The 16,594-nt window shown below is 41.3% G+C and overlaps 1 protein-coding gene across 1 annotated transcript in view; it reads left to right on the top strand.

The window, feature by feature from the left end:
• LOC138284401 (mucin-5B-like) overlaps positions 1-16,594 on the top strand; it is a 1,991,087-nt gene that overhangs the window by 550,059 nt on the left and 1,424,434 nt on the right. The window lies entirely within an intron of this gene.

Raw genomic sequence — 16,594 nt, forward strand, 5'->3', positions numbered from 1 at the left:
ACTTCTGTTCCTATGGTGCATGCATACATGACTTTCTCCTTTTGTGTGTGGCATCCATGCTGGTGAACGCCCATCAAAAGAAAGGGATCTGGTGTGCCCTTGTCAAGAAAGTGCAGACCCTGGGGGTCCATAGCCAGCAGAGCATCCATTGTCGCAAACGGTGAGAGTACCTGAGACGCTGGTCCCAGAAAATCACAGAGGCCCAGCTGGGGATGTCCTCCCAATGAGGGAGGGGTGCCCATCAGATCCTGACCCCCTTAATGACCGCATTCTGGCGGTGGCCTACCCTGAGGTGGATGGGCATTTGAGGGCAACACAGCAGCCACAAGGGGTGAGGACTGACTGTATCCAGGTACTTGACTCTGGTTGTATGATGTTTGCTGCCCCACTGTACCTTCTGTGACAATGTAATAAGTGCAACATGTATGTAGACTAGTGGACATGTGTAGTTTCCATCTTGCCTGTTTAATAGATGTGGACTCCTGGTTTGTTGGCCGTGGAGGGCTGACTGCACTGGTGGTGCCAATGGTGGATTGGCTGTATTCAGTTGCGGATACCATAATTTGGCGGTCTTCTCCACTGGTGTGTTCGTGGTACGACAGCCAAAATGGCGGTCCTGTCAGTACATTTACATCTCCTGTATCAAGACATCTCCATGTCTGCATAAGGAGATGGTCAAATGACAATGCCACATGTGTTACTCCATCCTGCCTTTTCTGTGAATGACCTGGTCCATCCATAAGTATATGAGCATTAGTGAGTCTAAGGTGTCTGTCCACTCCAATATGTATTAATCACATGTATTTGCAACTGGCTGATTCTCATTTTTGGGACTGGGAGTATAGACATCTACTACTGGTACAGGTATAGACTCCATGTGAGGCAGTTATCTCATTTACACCAAAGATATCGACTGCATAGGGCTGAACCTATGGCATAGTAGTTGTAGCCCCATTGTCTGTTCATCTTCAATGTATGGGTATGTGAAGGTATCAACAGTAGGCTAATATGATGTGGGTGTCTGATTTGGTATATGTGGACTCATCATGCATTTCCATGTGCTTGACTTGTGGGGATATTTCCTTCAACCCAATGGCTTTGTTCTGGAGCAGGTAAGTGCTTAGACAGATATAGCCTTTGACAATATGCAGAGCCAATCCTATGTGTGCCAATGTCCTAAAATTACAGTGCAGCATAGCTCAGTTGCAGCCTACATCATGTCTCAATGGCTACTTGGGGGCACATCTGAAGAAGTGAGAGAATGACTGCTAACCTTGGCCTAGCTGATGGTGGTAATCTTGACGGTAATATTTTATTTGCCTTATGAAATGGTGAAATGATCCTAATGTTGTATCATCATCCCTGTTGCTGCCCTATGTGGTAGTGGAATATGTGTGCATCATCCATGTAACTGCCCTATGTGGTAGTGGAATATGTGTGCATAATGCATACATGTCATTTCCATTTGACATGTGTGTTGTCTGGACTTATGTACAGGTAATCACAAATCAGGGATGGTGTGAATGATGAAGGTTCACTCGTGTTGTAAAGTAAAACTACAGTAACTGCATGACAGGTGGAATGGTAGGTGTTCTATGATGTAATATGTGGCTTCCTGAGGTTCATTAGTTGTGACACTTCACTCAGTGATTCTATGTGGATGTATCATGTGTGCTATGTAGGCCAATGTAGATGTACATAGATGTATGAATAGTTGGTTTATATGTGTATAGTGTCTGCAGACCTTCCACAGTGATTGGGTTAAACTAATGACATGGTTGTACCCCAGACTTGAATTATACACATCAGATGAGACCTGTAAGGGAGTCCAACTTATAGAGGCTACATCTATTAATGGATCAATGCATTTCTGAACAGAGAGTTAGGTCAGCCATGTTGTGTGACTGGCAGGTGCTGTGTGGTCTATAAGTGGAGCAGTCTTCACTATCAAGGGTCATTACTAATGGGCATGGACTGATCAGTTATAGTTCCAGTACAAGCCTGATGTGTTTTGTTCAGTCATGTGCTCCTCCAATAGGTGGTAGGAGTATGGAGAGGTATGTTCAGGAATCAGGTAGTCAAATGTACTTTAGCCAGGGCATGAGGTGTATGCTGGCATTACTTTGCTGGTGATCATGTGGAGTACTCCAGTCATGCTAACTTACTTGGATGTTGATGTGGATGTGAGGCTTGACATACTGGGGTGGCTATTTGTGACATGTTGGGACATGATGTAGGATGTGTGTAATGCCAACAGAGACAGCCCAGCCAGGAGATGTTTACCTACAGTTGTCCATGTTGTAATGTGTGCATGTGAGGAATATGTTAACCTTCTCTCTCCCTCCCCCTCCCTCTCTTTCTCTAACTGTGTGCATCAGCATTGGCAGGGGAAGGAGAGGGAGCACAGGCGAGTGGGGATGCTGCAGGCCATGGGACCCAAAGTGCTGCAACAACGAGGGACCCAGTGGCACGAACGGCAAGGGGAGTACCACAGGGGAGATCAGATCTTCAACTTCATCTTCAGAATCCTCCTCCAGTGGACACTCCCTGGTGGTGGCAGACCCTTCTGGGGCTACCATAGCACCATCTTTGTCTGCCACCCCCATTACTAACATCGCCCTCCCTGTAGCTCCCCACCCAGTTGTCCATGCCCGCTCACCCAAGAGGGTGGGCTTCTCCTTCGCCGCAGGCACCTCTGCCCCTGCCCCAGTCAGCCCTGCTGCCCTCAGTAAGGAGGCTATTGACCTCCTGAGGTTGATCTCTGTGGGTCAGTCAACCATCATGAATTCCATCCAGGGACTAGCAACTTAAGTGCAACAGAGCAATGCATTCCTGGAGGGCAGTCACAGGGCACTGGCTGGTCTACAGAGATCCTTTCAGGCTCTGGCTTCCACACTGATGACAGCCAGTCACTCTTTGTCTTCCTTCCCCCCTCCTTCTACCCTTTCCCAATCCCACACCCTTCTTGCCCCTCACAGTCAAAGCGAACAGACAGACAAGCATGCCCCCCCTCAACTTCCAAGGCTACAGCTGACAGACACAAGCACCACAAGAACCACCACCGGCATGCATACATACAACACCCACCTGCAGACACACCAACATCCACTTCCTGCACAGACTCCCCCACCACCCCTACCTTCACAGACAACTGCACCAGACACAACTGCAGACACCACACCACATTCTATGATCCAGCCACCACTCCAATTCTACCCAAAGTCAGCACAATAACAGACCTGCAGACTTCCACCCCAGTCACCACATCCACAGTCACCACAACCACTGATACACCCACATACAGCACATCAACACCACCCAACAGTCACCCATCCACCATGACATCTCCCAGGACCTACTTCCTACCTCCTCCCAAGACCCATAAACACCCATATTCAACCACCCAACAGATACCCAGCACCCACAAGCATTCCTCGCACGCACATGCACCCAAGACATCCACCAAGACACCTCTTACAACCACTCCCTCTCCCTCCACTCCCAAACCCTTTTGCCATGACTGTCCTCGTGTGTCCACAATGGTGTTCATCTCAGAGTTTCCCTCTCCCACCCTGTGATATCCCCAAACGCTCTGTGTTCCTTTCAAAGTCCAGGCCTTCTAACTCTAAGTCCTCTCCTGCCCCCCTCTAGTGTTCCCAGCCCTCCCCTAAACCTCGCTCTAAGCCCCCCTTCTAAACCCAACTCCAAGCCCTAAGACCCCCCTCCCAAACCAAAGCCCAATCCCCTTTTGCCTTCCACCAGTCCTTGAGGTGCATGCCTGCCCTCTTGATGCCACTACCCTGTTTAAGTCATATAGCAGTCAAGAGTCATGTAGGGGCACACTGATGTGCCATATGTGCATTGTGCATATTGTTGTTTGGACTGACCTATGGCCTTGTATATTGTACATAGTTCCTTATTTATTTCCACATTTATTTTTATAATATATCTGGGCCAACCAGTTGTTAATCCCATGGTAACATATTTGTCCTGCCTTTCTATCAACATGGCTGTTTTGGTCTTGCCTGCTTTGGTTTGTGTGTGAGTTGGTTGTGCTACCAGTTGTGTCTGGGCAGAATGTGTGGGTGTTGCCTTAGCATTTGTCCCACAGTAATGGCTTTGATTTGTTTGAAGGACAATAAGACGTATTATTCATAGTGGTGTGTGCCCTTGTGTGGTTGTACTGTGTGCATACGTGTGTGTGGTGATTGGTATATTAGAACCGTTGTGTGATGTGTTTGCGTGGTATGATGTTTGCTTTGTTCTATGGTTGTGTGATTGTGTTAATTGGTTGTCAGGTGTTCTTACATACTGTATGTATGCAATGTCAGCTGGAGTTGTCTATTGTGGCTGCTTGATGATACATTTGTAGTGTTGCGGTTGTGGTGTAGTTGTGTGAATTGCTGGTGTTTTGTTGAGTTCAACTGTGCTGCTGCTGTGTATCTGCGGGTTGGTGTGTGTTTTTCAAGTGTGTGTTGGCTGTGGTGTGTGTAGTTGTGTGTGCATGTGTGTATGTGAATGTGTGTGAATGTGCGTATCAATGTGAAGGTACATGTGTGTGTCGGCCTCGCCATCCATCCCAGATGTGTATGTTGTGTGTGTGTAGGTACTTTCACAATTTACACCAATGACAGGTAAGTGTGTGTACTTGCGGTTGGTGTCATCGTCGCTGGTTCCGGAGTCGTTGGATGAACAGTAGCAGTGGGAGGACATGCAGTTCAGGTTCCATGGTGGCTCCAGACAGGTATGTGTTCCAGAACGTGGGTGTCTCCTTTTATAGAGCTCGTTTCCACCAGGGTTTACGTGGTGGTGTGATTGCGGCGCAAACCTTGGCAATGTACAGCCTGATAATCTCGGGAACATGCTCTCCACCAGCTTCAAGGTGGCTACCACGGTCTGTTGAGGGGGGACCGCACTGACGGTGCCGGCGTTGGATTGGCTGTATTCAGTCGCGAATACCATAATTTGGCGGTCTTCTCCGCTGGTGTGTTCGTGGTACGACAAGCAAAATGGCAGTCCTGTAACCGGCAAACTTGTAATGAGCCCCTTAATCTTTGTCACTGAGATATGTTGAGCTTAAAGCTAAAGACTTTCCTAAATTTCTTTAGACATTTATTTACGAAGGATGCAGATGAGAGTGGTGTATTGTGGTCATTTTTCTCTGTAGGAAGTTGGCCTGATAGTCAAGAAAATGTACTCCTTATTCTAGGCATGTCTTTTGACTGTACTTAGAGTAACTGTGTTGTTGACATTTTAAAGGGCAATGTTTCACAGAAAACATCCTTTGCTTGTCACTCTTCAGTGGAAAAGCTTCACAATCTCTATGCAGAGGTGAAAAGTGTATTTCAAGCTGGACATTCAAGGGTGTTAAAACAAAAAAGCCATTATACTGCACTCAATCATAGTATACCAACAGCTTTTCAATAGCATATAGCAGTGGCATATATTGTATAACCATATTTCCTAAGAAGTTAGAAAAATAGGTACATTCTAGTTAGACAGAACACATCCAAGGTGAATAATTCAAACATTACTTGCTTACTACTCTAATCCAGTGGATACATTTTATCTCGATCTCCATTAGAGTATCACTTTCATCAAAAATACATTTTGGCTCTATGTCCTGCAAAGAGGTATATGACATATCTAGTGCCATTGCAAGTATGCTGTTTCTACTGTTGTCCCCATAACTATGAATATGTTACACTTTCAGCATAATCTACCTTCTACTGCTTAATTTACAGATTTAAACAACATAAGTTTCTAGCAGAAATAAATCAAATATACTAATAAAAAAGACCACTTATGGTGCCGTGCAATGCCTTGCAAATCTATTGCTAACTGCAGCATTCATGTTGAAACACATGCCACTGAGGTGAAACTTTCCCATACAACAATAATGTGTATATGTAGGGTGTGAAAATAAAAAAACATAGCAAAGCAATACTGCCACAGGCTGTGCAGTGCTATCTCATTATTTGCCTTTAGCAGTTGCATAATTTAATTATCAGTGCTGCATAATTTGGATCTCCTTTTCCACATAATTCCTGTAACCCAACATTCGAAAGTCAGTTAACTTATTTCGGCTAGCAGTTTTAATGTATTCAGTGGCCATTAGTGAAAAAAAACATGGATCACTTTTTCAGGTGCATAACAGGGTGCTAGAAAAGGTCAGTTTAGATACAAAAGAATGTGAAAAATTCTGCAGTGCGAATTCCAGGGGATATCCCAAAGTATACACACAATATTCAGCTCTATCATTATTATTTAGCCACAATTCCAAAAGTACAAGTAGACTTGCTGAGTAGATTTTCACAACAAATGCTTTGTCTGAGAATACACTGGGCACCAGTGGAGAAAAACAAATTAAACTCTTGCATTCTGACACATGTTGGCAATGTAGAAAGGCAGTTGGTATCTACAAACATTTACTTATAGAAATTCTAAAAACCTAGTGTTTTCAGTATTCCGTTAAAAAAATAATGAATATGGTTGTTAATGAAAACATGGCAGTCAATACCTGATAGATGGATACTGTTCAATGATGTTTCGATGATAGCAATATTTGACCCAACATCCAAGGTTTGAGTATAAAAATCAATCAGTAACTTTTAAAATTAAATCACAAAAATATACGACAAAGTAAAAATGTACTTGAAGGGATCAAATTCATTACTACCATTCCAACTGGCCAGCAGTAGTCAAAGTGTTGGACTTTTGAGGTGTCAAATTTACTATTTGCATGGCAATTCAAGAGGCGATTGAGAGACTAGTCAGATTTACTATTTTAATTTCAACATGAACACCAGAAGGGAACGTGTTTGAATTTGTTGGGGCAGATTTACTATCCACACTCCAGCATAAACCATAGTAGTGATGTTTTTGGACTTCGGAGGGATCAGGGTTACTATTCCCACTCCCACTTATCAACAATAGGGAAGGTGTTGTACTTTGGAGGGGTTACATTTACTATTCCTACTCCCATATAGGCAACACTAGGGAAATTGCTAGACTTCAGTTGGCTCGGAAGTACTATTCCCAACTCAGTGTAAGCAACAGTAGGGAAAATGTTGGACTTTGGAAGGCTCAGATTGATTATTACCACCACTAAATTAAACGAAATAAACATAAAATAGACATTTACAAAATAAAGAAACATAAAATATGTTTCCATAATTATATAAGAAATATCTAGTGTCTTTAACATGATGTAATTTATAACAACAATTAAACCTGAACATATTAAATTAGCAAAGTTATAAACACAATTATATCAAACAGTTTGACCAATTAAAACATTATAACATAGATTTAAAACACTTTCAAACGTGAAACCCTAAATTCATACACTCATAAAAAAATTACAATTATACTAAAAAAAGTAACAATGCACATAAATGCAAAATACTAGTGTTATTAAATAAATTATTAACATAAAACACAATCTAGAGCCTTATGTTTAAAGATATTTTTTGGTCACAAATGCTCTGATTTACAAAATCATGGCCTTTGCAAAAGCAAAATAGCTTTTGGGTGTGTTCAGAACACAAATAATGATTCAGTAACTTGTTACTGAATCCCAACACCTATTTGCACCTACATACTGAATCGTAACTTGAAAAGTACATGTTTAGGCGTCCCTCTCAATTTTTGATTTCTGATGGTAATTGCACTCACAAATCAATGAAGGGTTACCAATGCCTAAAAGGAAGTGGTAACCCACCAGCAAATGGCAAGGGGGCCTTTAGCGACCCTTTTCCCTTTTGCCAATGTTGAATAAAAACTCTTTTAAAGAGTAGGCAGTGGTTCCTCTGATTACTGCTTACCGTTAAAAATATGTTTTTAAAACCTGTCTTTTTTTTTTTTTTAAGTCTCCAGTTTCCCTTTAAGCAAAACTGGCTGTGTTTAGAAAAAAAAAAAGAATTGCTTGATCTGAAAACAATCATATGGTGGACTGCTGGCCACAGCAGGCCACCATCCCTGTGATGGCAGTGATTCATAGTGGGTCACAATTTACGACCTGCCTAATGCATTCTAATGAGATAGGTCAAACTGCAAGCCTCGACAAGTATGAATTTTGTGAACCATTATGTTTGCATATATGTTGGTTTGCAAAAAAACAATGCATTCAGTAAAAGTTGGTGCACAGACTGCCACCACTTTTGCTGAATGCTTTGTATGAACATAAGGCCCAGAATTCATTAACATACAATTTATTAAAAATAACTAAATAATTCACAAAATCAATTACTTACATGAACAATCAACAATTAAATAAATAACTACCATTGTCAAATATATATATTGAATAATTTAAAACATATTTCACACAAATGTTAATCAAATGAACTAATAAAACTTGTTTTAAATTCATATAGTAAATAAAATATTAAGAAAAACAACCGACCTGTTCCTCTTCAAACCCAACAACCTGCAAATGAATTAAAAAATGATATGAAATAAAATAAAATATATTACCAAATCAAACAAAAAGAACTGTACTAGAAATAATTACACACTACTAACATTTATTTTGTCATAGTGCAACGTTTTATCCTGTTGACATAATTTCAAATATTTTTGTTGTCAGAGATGTGTCCGGTGCGTATTACCTTATAAGTACTAAACATGTTGTTAATTTGGATTGTCAAGGCACTTGTGACATTTCATTAAAATGAGAGCTAAATTATAGTGCTTTAGTTTATATTACATAATCAACAGATGAATTCTTGCTTTTCTGGTACATCTGGTACATCTCATGCCTGCTGCTGTGGTTATGTAACTACAACTTTGGTATCTCATGAATAATTTATGTAGCTTCTGACAGACACCAGACCAACAAAACTTTCTGACATCACGTATTCAATATAATATGAAGACCACATAAACTTTTTACCCAGGAAAATTCATCGATTTATTCCTCCTGAAGATCACCACATTTTTATTTAGCCTATTGTGATCTCTACTGTCTTGGTAACAACAATCTGTTTTGCCATTATGTAGTGTTGGTGCTCATTTATTGATCTTTGTTCTGGTTTTTCTTCAATTTAAAATTCATTTTAAACTGTTATGCATTAAATATTACCTTGCACAAATATTTATTTGGGTGCACATTACATTTTTATGGTCTTCACCTGCCAGAAATATAGGGTATAATTGATCACCCCTGGATGATATGATGTGATAGTCATGCATGTCACCATTAAGGATTAACAATATTGTTTGCAACAGCAGTGATTATCTTGTTTCTCTCTTCATCTAGACCTTGGGGCAGAAACAGTGCCAAGCAGAGGCCATTCCCTGTAAAACATCTCTTTGAGCCGGAGAACACACTCTCTTCCCAAAAACCAGATGAAGTACAACTGCTGTCTAGAATGGGACAGTACTTAGCTTGCTTTGAAAGTACTCACTAGATATCGAGCCACTCTTACACATGTTTTGCTCAGAACTCAAAAACTTCTCTAATCAGGACACTGTGCAATCACTATGGGGTTTAGATTTGGGGTTTAGATTTTCCAAGGTCTAGTCATTTCCAAATGTTGTCAAGCATGACACAAAGGGGCACTCAGGTACTGTGGCAGGAAAAGCACTCTGGTATGGAAAAAGACAAAAGTATCCCATAGTTGCTATCAATTTGTGCGGGGAATCGCCATATTTTCCATAATGCACCAATTAAAATGCATATGATGTTGCAGTCTTGCACACATATGCCACTCACATTTAGACATCTGGGCATCATATGTAGATCACAGGAACAGCTGCAGTATATGCATTTCCAGGGTATGTATGCTGCATTATTTGGTTGGTGTGCCCACAGTTTGATATCTCCGGCTGATGGTGTTGCGGAGGAGGCTATTCCAAGTGTGACGTAGTAGATGTGCGACGTGTGAAAATGTTGAATAAACTGGTGTGTACTGGAGCATGGCTGGCGTAATACAGGCACATATCCCTGCCCCAGTAGCCCTCTGATGGTAGGGAAGGTGTTTTGACAAGTATGCACTGCTATTGACCTCACATATTCTGATGTACAAGTCTATGTTAGGGGTCATTCAATATGAATGTAAAGATCTGGAAAGGACAGATTGTTTTTCCCCAGGTTCATGGCCCTTATGCACCCTGTTGATGGGAAGTAAATAGGCCTATCAGACTCAGTAACAGTAGATTCCGTGCTAAACAAATTGTTGGGGTAAATGTCAATAGAAGCAGGAGCCATGACTTCTAAAGACTGTGCACACCAAGGAGTATGCTATGCTGAAAATGGTGCATACATGTTCTCACCGCTCTTTGCATGATGAGGTCCCTAAACTACTGTCTCAGCAATATGCAAACCATGATATTACTGTCTCACATCCTTACCCAAAGTTTATGGTTCAAAGTTTCTAGCCTTCATTACCAGTGAACATTGTTGATATTCATCTTGGAGTCTGCCCCAGACTAAGTACCAAACTTATGATCCTCTGTGGGTCTCTTACATTCAGTTGCTCAAACAGTACCTAGACAACCAGTTGGTCTGCAGCCCATCATTCCATCTGGCTGTTGGTCAGTCTTAAAGAGTGTCTGAAGTTTCAACACAGCATGGTTTGCTGCTCAATCTCCCTGTGTCTCATATGGAGCCCTAACATTCACTGGAATTTCCTGCGGAGGGTATTTGGACTGAAGTGGTCAAAACATTTCTTCTACAACACAGGAGGATAGATTTTTGTTTAAGGAGAGAGCTCTGCTGAATAAGGAGATTATTCCAGTGAATAATGTTCGCATGTCTTAATCCTGTTCCTGATACCACATGCTTACTATCATCTCAAGCTGGTGTTGTACCTTCATCTGTATATGAGCAACAAGAAACAAGCTATTGGTCACATGTCACCTTCTACGGTGGGTGAAAGGATGTTTATCATTTATCTAAAGTAATGCTGCTAGACACTAATGCCATGTGTGGTGACAAAAGAAGCCAGTGCATCAATTTGGGGGCCTCATTAGGTTTTCTGGAGGCCCAAGGAAAGTGTTCAGTGATAGAGATTCAGTGATCATTCAGTTGATAAGAGTGCCACCAAACTGAAAGGTGCTCTTGGCATTTAAGCAACACTTCTATGATGTGCAGTGTTAATTTGGATGGCCAATATTGTTGCAAAAGTCTACATAAACAGGCAGTATGGCCCCCATTTCAGACTGTGGGCTGAGGAGGTGGAAAATATTTTTCATTGGTCTGAGTTTTGCAGTTCCTTCTCAAGTGCAGTGCACCTGACAAGTGTGGACAATCAGCAGACAGATCATCCAACCGGGTCTTCCTGTCACTGAGGGACTGTCAAAGATCCAACCAGCCCAAGATGGCTGTTTCTGCCACCAGGAGAAATCATTTGGTGGATTCACACCATACCCATTTTAATGATTGACTGACACGGGGTGGATGCACTTGCCTCTCCTGACTACAGAGTCTTCTCTGTGCCTGTCCCTCTTTAACACTGATTCCTCAGGTGTTGTGCAATATTCTTAAGGAGGAAGCATAAGTAACTGCAATTATGCCGTGCTGGATTGGCAGGGAGTGGTTTCTAGACTGTTTTCCTAAGCAGCACAACCAGTGTGGATGCTAAGGCGGGTTCCAAGTCCTTTGTCCTTTTAAATTCAACAAAGATAAAACTATCAGGATCACTAAATTGAGATATAAACACAGCCTCTCATCCTGTGTTAAAAAAGCAATAATTTCCTTCAGCTCAGAGCAAGCTTAGGAAAGGTATAAAACACCCAAGCCCACCGCAGGGGAGTTAAGCAATAAAGACATAATAAAGTGGGAAGCACCTCAATAGACCTGAGGCCCTCAGAACAGGAATTAAACGTTTCCTTGTAAATGGACAATAAAATATAAAATGGAACAAGCTCTTTGAGTGTCTCTAATCACATGGACAAACAAGGATAATGGAAGAGTCGTGCTGTTCTAAAGGGAAACAAAGGGGAGATTTAATAGTCCCCAATATAAATCAAGTTAGGAGCATCGTTTGTGAAGCTGGGATCAATACGTACTCATGGTTTTGGGATTTAGTTAGCTCACCTCCTTCCTTTCCCTCTCCCTAAAATCCATAATCGACTTTCTAAGATCTGTCCATTTTAGTTAGCTCATGCAGCTTGGAAAAAATAGCTGGTCTGCCCAGTATCGTACAAACCTGCTTGATATAACCAACCAACTGAATCCTACTGCCCAGATAACTGGACACTCATCATTAATATTTCTAAAAAATGTGACATACGTTTTACACTGAACTGAAAACCATAAAAACAAGGGAGCCAGGATCACCTCATGTCCCACAAAATCAAGTTCAAGCCTCTGGATAGATATCATAAGTAGGACAGCTAGGTGGAAAACCTGAAAGACGACTGCAAGCTCTATTGTCCTCAGCCTGTAAATCACTGGCCTTTTTTATACTCCTACAATCTTGAACCTAACTTAAATTAAAACTAGTATGCATTTTCTTCTATAAAATTACAGAATGGGAGCAATCAGCTTCTTACCAATTATTGTGGATGCCAAAATAAAGACAAGCCCAACTGAGTTCATAAAGCACTGTCTTTTCCTCTCAATGCATAGAGCTCAAGTGCCATGCAAATCAAAGATAATGCTGAGATATCTCGCTATTGGTTTGCCCTTGATTATCAAAAAACATGATTTTAGATTCCTGGGACAACACACCATGACAACCCTATTCCTAATACCTAGCATATCTCAGCCTTTTGCAGTCAGGGCTGACTCTAGCCCATTAATGTATAATAAAAAAAGAATTGGGGAAGAACACAGCCCTGCCAAGCGCCTCAATCCATGTGAAATGACTCTGTGCTTTCTCCATTCAACCCAGCCCTAACTGAGGCTGTAAGATCATAGTGTAAGGCACAAAGGAAGCCCTCTAAAACCTTTTCAACCCCCATGGATTACAATATAGACCAAAGCTTTCATGTCACCACTGTCGAAAGTGCAAGAGAGGTCCGTAAAGGCCTGGTAGATGGGACTTTGTATACTTTACATAGCAACTCCACATTTGTTTATCAAAAGATTTAAGTTGTGGAACTGTTCCATTAACCTTAGCCCAGTCCCAAATCCATATTGGATGTTAGAGAGAACATCAGTATCAGAAACCCATAAGGGAAGTCATTCCAGAATAATTTTACCTATGACCTTCACTGTGGAATCTAGAAGAGAGTTGGGTCGATATTGTCTAGGATTCTGGTACTCCCTTTTTTAAACACTGGCACAATAATGTCTGTTTTCCAGGCCTTGGGAAAACCAAATTTGTAGGCAAGATTAATACAAATAGTAAGGAAAGGGGCCCATAGATCAGAAATGAGTTTGTGAAAAGCTCCATCTGGACCTCATCCTCTCCAGGAGATTTTCTGGAGGGGCTGAGGTTAATGGCCTCAGTTAATGGCTGAGGTTAATGTCCCCTCATTCAGTGTAAACTCAATGTCCATAGGAACACTATGTAAAATTTGATCTTTTGCATCATAATCAGTTACATTAGAGCAATAGATCTAACAACAGCGATCCAACCACTGTAGAAGGTAAATGTTTATGCTCAGATGTTTGTAACAAAACCTAAATGGCTAACTGTGGCAGAACTACTTGGCAACCTTGACCTTAAAAGAGAAAAACAGTTTGCCCCAGATATCTAACTGAAAATCTGTTATCCTTTTTGTACAGAGCCTGCTTGTAATCTCTGCTGAAAGTAGCTAGCTAGCTTTATTCCTCAGTTTTAAATGAAGGCATTTTCTCCAAACACTAAAAAACCGTGATAGTTGACTTTCTATCGGAGATTTCCCTGGCTTCATTAAGAGAGCACTGATAGTATGAACCAGTTGCAAAAAAGCCTCAACGGAACTCAGAGAAACTGACACAGGTGTAAGCCATCTGACAGCCTGTTTCAGAGGACTAACACATAGTTTGAGCTGAATGTCCTTCAAATTTGCTATCTCCCCAAACTAGTCTGTGCCAACTTACTTTACTGGCATACGGCCTGATTTAGAACTTGACAGATGAGTTACTCCATCACAACAGTGACAGATACATAGTCCACCGAAATCTAAATCCCATAAAATAGAATAGGATTTAGAATTCAGTGGATGGGATATCCTTCACTGTTGTGAGGGAGTAACTCTTCTGCTGAGTTATAAATCAGGCCCTAAGTCCCTATTGTACACCACTACTTTCTTTGGTTTCCACTGGGGATTTGTAGGATAATAGTAAGTGAGTTTTGGTTGTTAGAAATGTTGGGCTGAACTACCACCACTATAATTCAATTTCATAAGAACCTTGAAATAAAAATATAATCAATTACAGACTGACAGCTACCACCAAGACTTCCGGAGTATATGATGTCAGCAAAATTTATGACATTACAAAGGTCAAAATTCAACAGACATACAACAGGCGTCACCTATGTGTTACCTTTTGAGTCAACAGACACAAATATTCACAGATCACTAGCTAATGACAGCTAATGACATTTTTCCTACCATGACATTTAAATCCCCAAGATCAAATCGCAATTGGTAGTCTCAAACCAAGAGGTTAAACTTACCCATGCTCGCCCATCTACTGAAGCATTATCCAAGCTGAGTAACATATAAAACCATCACAAAATACATCACTGGTAGTCTAGGTTTCCTGTAACAATACCATGGCATATGATTTAATGTAGTTGACTCAGTGTTCCATACACAGATTCCTCAATATTCCAGCAACTAGCTGGATGTAATGCCCTAGGTAATGACATAGCTCCTGGTACAGAGGGGAACTCTAAGATGATAGAGCTCACAGTCTGAACTCTTAGGCTCGGAGGTCGATTGCTGAGTCAAACAATCATGGTACTCAACAGACCTGGTACTCTGATCATCCACTGGTGATCCTATATGTCAATCATTCGTAGGTATGTCTAGAAAAGCTGAAAACTGCAATATGTAGGGAGTAGGGTGTCTACAAGTGAGTGAGATGCATAATTTAGCTCATCTGCTGACATGCTCTCAGATCTCTGTAAAAAAAAAAAAACAAGGGCAGGACATTTTTGGGCCTTGGCAGACTAACCCAAAAGCAGATTATTTAATCAATTCCTCAACAATATTCAGGGTTCTGAAATTAACTATTAAACCATGTGCTTCAAACTCCTTCTCCATGGGGTCCGCCCAGCACACTCTATGAGAAAACAGGATATATTTAAACACCTACACCCTGCTCTTTATGTTGCCATGTGACCAATGGGTACCCTTTTTGTTGGACATGGACCTGTCTGCAAATGTTTTACCTTTACCCTCCACCTTTTTTGTTGAATTTGTATTAATTGGCCTGAGGTCTCTTTGTACTTTACCTTTGCTAGCGTGTGCTAAAGTGCTTGTGCTCTCTCCTTTAAACACAGTAAGATTGCCTTAGACCTATTTGCCCTATTTAATTTACTTATGTCTCTTGTAGAGGCTATATACCGCATACCTAGGACATTAAATTAAATGCTACTAATAGGTTTGCAGCACTTATAGTGCCATCCACTTATGTAGACCCTTACAACATGTTCAAGGTCTGCCATTGCAGCCTGAATGCAGTATTAAACTGCCAATTTGATGTGCCAATATAACTACCTTGGCAAGCCTTTAACTTCCCTTTTATTGCATATAAATCACCCCTAAGGGAGGCCCTAGGTAGCCTATATTGCAGAGTATATTGCAATTAAAAGGTTGACATTTACTTTTAAGTTTTACATATCCTGGTAGTGAAAAACTCTTACATCCATTTTTCACTACTCTGAGGCCTACCTGTCCACAGGATAACATTGACTCGCCTTATTATATTTAATAAGTGCTAAATTTTGATTAGAAACAGGTAGCATTTCATGGTTGGTGTCTATAAAATTATAATTCCACTCCTCTTTTTTTTTTAAACAAATTTGTTTATTGGTATTTCAAATAGTAGATATCCTTATTCATAAAGCCATAGCATGTTACGCGGGCATACCATTCACTTTACTGTACTGTCCTTAAATATATATTACATGCATTTTAATACCACTAACTCAAGGTAACCTTTATTGCATTCATACCCCAGGGTGTAAAATTGCAGTAGAAACGTCTTAGGTGTTTCCATTTCTGAGTGGCAAGTTTGTGAGACAGGGAGTCGTTTTCCATCAATTGTATCTCTGCAAACCTGTATACCCGTCTTACTCCATAGCTAAACCAATAAAGGAGTATGAGTAAATGTAAATAAATAATCAGATAGCCTATTAACGTGCCCATACATGTTTAATGCATCCATGTGGTGCGTGGTTGCAGTTGCCAGATCATTTTGTACATCTCTGCAGTCCCCTCCACCTTTCAATATCCAGTGGGGGGCTTCTTCATAAGCGGGGGTGGGGCAAGGGAGAACGTCAGGTAGACCGAGTATGGGGGGGCTGGGGAGGGAGGGAAGGCCTCTGCCAAGTATGTATGGCTGCTGGGGATAAGCTGGGGGTTAGTGCTCATCAGCCCCTGGTCCATATTGGACCGGTGTCCCCTCCGACTTCTCATATGTGGCAACATCTAGTGTTTCCCAGGTGTCTGCCACCTCTGCCCTCATGGGAGCTATTGGTCAGTG

This window comes from Pleurodeles waltl, chromosome 3_1 (assembly GCF_031143425.1).
Source record: "Pleurodeles waltl isolate 20211129_DDA chromosome 3_1, aPleWal1.hap1.20221129, whole genome shotgun sequence".
NCBI classification, from domain to species: domain Eukaryota; kingdom Metazoa; phylum Chordata; class Amphibia; order Caudata; family Salamandridae; genus Pleurodeles; species Pleurodeles waltl.